A 6,017-nucleotide genomic window follows, 5' to 3' on the forward strand; every position below is an offset into this window, starting at 1 on the left:
GAAAACTCTATTGGTTGAATTATTTATTAATTCATAAGGAAGAAAAATGTACAGAATTACCTGGAAGGTAATTTGTATATTTAGCATTTTAACTTTGTGGACAATTTTAACTTGACAGTAGGCTTGTCAGTAAATCAATGAGGATATAGTAACGATCTCCCAACATGCCACATTCTTTAACTGAAAATTGTGAATATAAGGAAGGATTTATTTTTAGCGAGTCGCATTTTCAGAATATTTCCTGTAAAAGGTGGCTTCAAATTGCCAAACATGATGAGTTAGTTCAACACTACTTCATTAATTGTCTTAATTTTAGCCATATGGAGAAGAAAGTCACAGACGTGAGATCACAGCTCACTGTATGAAGTACATGGCTGAAGAATAATGACAAAATTTCATCACAGGCAATCTTTTATTCATTCTTACATTTGGAGAAGTGTTGAGGAATTAAACTTGTGCACTTGGATAATTTTGTGCTCAATTCTGTAAAACCAGCATTGAGGAATAAAGCACTTTTCTATTTTCCATATTCAGTGTCAGAAACAAGCACTTCTAAGCAAAAACATGGATCAGCTTTGAACTAAACCTTTTCCAAGCAGCACCAATACAATGCTTCTTCATCCCAATGTCAGAAAAGCAGAGTCAGAGCACCTGCAATGTAAGGTAAAGCCACCATAGTCTGACCAGATTGTAGGGCTGCTCTCTCATGAGAGAGAGATGACTGATAGTGATTTAACTTGAGGGTCACCATGTCTCATGCAGAGGGAGATGTTGAGGGAGAGTCCTCCATATTAACCTCAGCTGGTGCAGGAATTGAACCCACGCAGTTGGGATTAGTCTGTATCACAAATCAGCCAGCTAAGCTATAACCAACTTGCCCAGATAAAATCAAAAAATCCTACCAGGCCACAGGGCTGCTCTCTCATTATATTGAAATGACCAGTGGTGGTTTAACCAGAGGGTCATCATATCTCAGGCAATGGCAGAGATTGAGAAGGAGGGTTCTTCATGGTATGTTCAGCCAGTGTTGGAATTGAACCCGCACTGCTGGCATCATGGTGCATTGCAAACCAGCCATCCACCAACTGAACTTCAGCACCTTGTACTAAGAGGTACCAGTGCTCAGTTTTTAGTTCAGTCATTCTGAGCATCTCATTGCCTGCTAACTACTTACAAAGATTGCTCCTGCAGAAAGCCATTGACACCATTTTCATCATTCTCTCCATTATGCTGTGGAGATTTGAACCATTTAAAAATGATATTCTGAGCAAAACGTCTTAGAGGCTCACATTAAACCATTATAAAAGTTCCAAAGGTAATAAAGTCAAACTGTGGCATTCCAAATCCTCCAAGTATTTCGTATTCAGGTGATCACCCCAATGGTCATATTCTTTAGAGAAGTTTTCTTCAGTCTGCTACACCAACAAAGTTCTTACTGGTCTAGTCACAGATGGTAGATGGCTGTTGTTCCTTATGTACAGAGCCTCATTGTTTATAGACAATGGTCTCCATACACTCAACAACGTGAGGAGGTTTGGCCAATGTCTGCTCCAATTCAGCTGCTGCCAGAGCAATCTGGCAGAGCTAGCCTGGAGATGCCACTGTGGGCATTAGTTTGGAGGGGCAGAATTGCAGAAATGTTCTGTTATGTCACTGTCACTCACAGAGCTGAAAGCTTTTCCACTTGAGTAATCTGTGGAAGACAATATTGTAGAAGATGATTGTTCCCACCAAAGAGTCTTTTCTATTCAATCAGACATTCTGTTCATTGTATATCCCAGAGACTGCATGTCAAATGCTTGAGCTTCCACCAAACCTGCAAAGGATGCTCACATGAATGCCTGATGTGAGATGCCATTGGCATGTTCCTGATGGTTCTCACATCCTCCATGGGAGATTATAGAGTGGCTCTCCCATGTTAAGAGACACCATGAGTGGCTCCTTATAGCATTAAGGTTCGGCAGGGATCCGTGTAACATGAGCTATGGTAGGATTTGTGGGAGAATCAGATGAGAAGTTAAGGGAGACCTATCTCGAAGTCAGGAACATTTCACTCCATCTTTTATACAATAATGTGGCATGTTTCTCAATTGAGAGCGATTATTGCTTGTTATTGATTAATATGCCTTATTAGCAGTCTAACTTGCCTTTATAATATTCTTCTAGCACTCACTTAATTTGTGCCTACCCGTATGCTCACATCTGTGCCTTGCCTTGTGGTGCCAATTAGCACAGGTGTAGCACCAGGCAATTTGCCTTGTTGGCAGGAGTCCTCAATCAAGGGGCCATATATCTTGCTGTGTGGCGATATGCAATGTCAATCTTACAACCGCACCATGTGCCAGCAGCTTATACACTGAACACACCACACAGTAGCCATGTCTCAAATAGGGTAATAGTCTCATCAAAGTCCAAAGTAGTGCCCATCAATCGGGGATCTTGGCATAGTAATTAAGGGCAGTGCCCTATACCAGTCCTGGAAACGGACCATGGTCAGGGTGATCTCAATCACGGGGTCTGTAGCTTTGCAGTCCACGCAGTGGCTCATGGCCACTTCTGTATCTCCACCATGGAGCAGAGCTAAAGTTGGCATAGAGATTCCCAGGCAATAGATGCCTGGTCTATTCTTATCAGGGCTGTGTGGTTAGGTTCCTGAAACAGATGGGCCATGGTCAGTCATTCAGGTCCAACCACAGAAGCAAAAGAAAATGGGGGTGCCAGGGATATGGTAAAGATGCCACAGCCACCGGAAGGAGACTTGGAGAGTTATTGCTGGGGATTGTGGCTGCAGTCTGGCGTGTGGGATGATAACAATGATGAAGTGGGAACTACTGAATTTGCAAGGGTTGAGGGTATGGTATGGGTGGAAAGGGGAAGGGTCATGTAGGAGGGAAGCCCATCCACAGTAAGGACCGCCCTGGCTTCAATAAGGAAGGGGGTCAGTGAATGACCATACCTGGCATGGTTACACCATATGGGAAAGATGGGCAGGTGCAGGCTGATCTAGATGGGTTGGGGGGGTCTGGGCTTGGGGAGTTGTGAAAGCTAGGGGGTTTACAAATAGAGCTGTTAGGAAGAGGATCTCGATGTTTGCAGACTCACCAACAGGTATAGGTGGATGCTGGAAGTCACTGAGTGAGGAGAGCTCACTGTGGACTTCCATCGGGCTGGAAATCGAAAGTGTGCGATAGGGAAGAAACTGGCTGTGATCAAACTCGGACTGGGAGGGGCAAGTGTCTCAAACTGTCAGGGAGGAGTCTGCAAGACAAACCAATGTCAGGCCATTTAAAGGAAAAGGTTACTCTTATAGTCGTGCTTTTAGAGGACACAGACCTGTGGGGTGTCTAATCCCTGGGATTTGAATGGATTGGCTCCCTGTGTGCTCCCTGCCTCACACATCGCTGACCACATCATTCACACCAACATCAATACAGAAGCCAGGGGAAGGAAGAATGATATTGAAGGACAAGGGGCAGTATGCCCACTTCCTCTTGCTTCCAGATGGTGTAGCTGTCCCTCAACAGTCACTTCAATCAATGATCCATCCTGTAAGGCTATAAATTATGCCTCATGCTGGAACACTTAGGTTAAGAACTACACAGATAACCAAGCAACCAAATGCTAGGTCAGAGCAGTATCATTTATAAAATCTGTGTCAAATAATACACAGTGCACCATCATCTGTACCATCAAAGTGCCTCAACACGTTTTCTCCTTCCTTTCTCCTCCACTACATCTTCGGGTAGTTTGTTATTGGAGGGACTCTGCTCAGCAGTGGCCCTGGAGGTCTGTTCAGTCAATCCCGGGGACTGCTTGTGTCTGGACAGGCCAGACATGCTGAGGGTTTTCTTGTCAGAGACAAGCTGACCCTCCTTGGGTCAGAGTCAGAAGGGGGCAGGCTGGGTGAAGGTGGAGGGGCCAGTTACCTTTGGAGTGTCCTGAATGGAGACTTCTGAGGAGGGCTGTGTGTGGTTCCTCCTCTGGATGTGAAGAAGGGCAGAGTGTTTGCCAGATACTCTGCCCCCTGCCAGCATACCTTCAGTCCTTTTGATTTATGCGTTCCTCTCCAGCTGTCCCTGGGTGTGCAGGGCCTGGCTCTCCATGCCAGCTGCAAACCTGTCCATGGGTGCAGCCAGACAGCACATGATGCACTGCACTGCTGCATCGCCTGGACAATGAGGCCCTGTCTGTCATTCCTTGTGCTCCTTGTGCTGAGGGCCCTCTCCTGCCTGGGGCTGAACAGGTAACTGGTCTCTAGCAGACCTCTGAATGCCAGTGATCTGATGCATTTCTTCCTTGGGCACCTATGGGGAGGGGTTTCTGTGAGGAGCTCGCCAGATTGTGCTCACACTCTATAAAGCTAACATTCCCATGAGATCTCAGTATCTGAGCTGGTGGGGTGCATGAGGCAGCCTTATCAATGTTTCCTCTAAAACCTTTTTAGTCCTGAAAGGTCAAGGAGTTGGTTGGCTGGTGGAGCTGGCTGTTTTCTGTGGAGATGATGGAAATGCTGGTGTGATGTCACAAGCAAGTGAGTAAGCTGTTCAGAGGCCATGCAGCCTGTAGGGGATTTTGGAGGAGCAGTGTTGAGAGTGACCACAGGAAGATGTTGCAGGGAACAGTGAGAGTGGTAGCCTTGGTGAGAATTGGGTGCAGTGGCAGAGACTGGGGTGAGTCTGCTGTACTGGAGAGAAAAGTGTAGCTCCTCCCCTAGCACAGCAGAAAATGTCACTGACATTGCTAGCCATTCCTCTGCACTGTGGGGATGGCAGTGACCCAGGTGGCAACTTCAGGCTGCCATGCTCTCGTGTCATGGCCTACTCTGTTCATCCTCTGGGGAAAAGGTACTATCTCCCCCTTCTCAGACATTGTTGTAAACGTCCTTGACCAAGCAGGGCAGCTTCGAAATCTCAGTGCTTGCCGAGTTACATCGCTGCATTTTAAAGGTGGCACAGGGATGCTGGTCTTTAAGCTGATCTCTGCAAGTTGTTCCAGGTACAGCATGTGGCAAGATGGGGATAGAATTGGGCATGAAGACACCATGGGTGAGGTAGGTAGATAATGAGGCATATTTGGTAAGGAACAGTGAGAAATCTGATTAGGTCTCCCAGTGGAAATGCCTCCAAAGAACTCAATGTACCTCTCACTTAGCCATGAATTCAGGCCAAATTGTTAACATTCACAATCGTAGTGGTCAGATCTCTGAACTGTTTTCTACACATTGTATAACTGCATGGTCAGCATGGTGGCTCAGTGGTTAGCACTGCTGCCTCACAGCACCAGAGACCCAGGTTCGATTCCAGCCTCAGGTGACTGTCTGTGTGAAGTTTGCACATTTTCCCTGTGTTTGTGTAGGTTTCCTCTGGGTGCTCCGGTTTCCTCCCACAGTCCAAAGGTGTGTAGGTCAGGTGAATTGGCCATGCTAAATTGCCCATAGTGTTAGGTGCATTAGTCAGAGGGAAATGGATCTGGGTGGGTTATTCTTCGGAGGGTCGAAGGTTGAGCTGAAGGGCCTGTTTCCGCACTGTGGGGAATCTAATGTAAAAAATACAGAAGCAACACTGGCTGTTGTTGTTGCCAACCAGTGCTGGATATTCTCCTACAGCTACCAAGATGGAAGCAGAATAGCAGGGCTCCTTGGGGCTCCTGTGCCTGGGATTCGTCTACTCCTATCTGCTTTTTTTTGTTCTTTTGCTCTTTTTCTGTTTCTTTCTTTTTCTGTTTCTTTTATTTGAAGCCTTTTGTGGCAGGGTCATTGGCATCGGCACAGCAACGAGAGCAGGCCGTGCACGGAATGGCGGCAGCCTCTTGGCGATCTGAGGCAGCAATGGAAGCGGCAGCAAGGTCACAACTACTTCAGCGATCAGGGTCAGTAGTGGTGGCGGCAAAGCTCCTCTCAGTGATCGGAGTACGTGGCAGCAGCAGTAGAATGCGACTCCACCCAGTGATCGATATGAAACTTATAGGCTGGTTGAATATTCCATACACCCTTTTTGTGATGGAACTTGAAGATGTGG

The sequence above is a fragment of the Chiloscyllium punctatum genome, chromosome 19, assembly GCF_047496795.1.
Source record: "Chiloscyllium punctatum isolate Juve2018m chromosome 19, sChiPun1.3, whole genome shotgun sequence".
Lineage (NCBI taxonomy): Eukaryota > Metazoa > Chordata > Chondrichthyes > Orectolobiformes > Hemiscylliidae > Chiloscyllium > Chiloscyllium punctatum.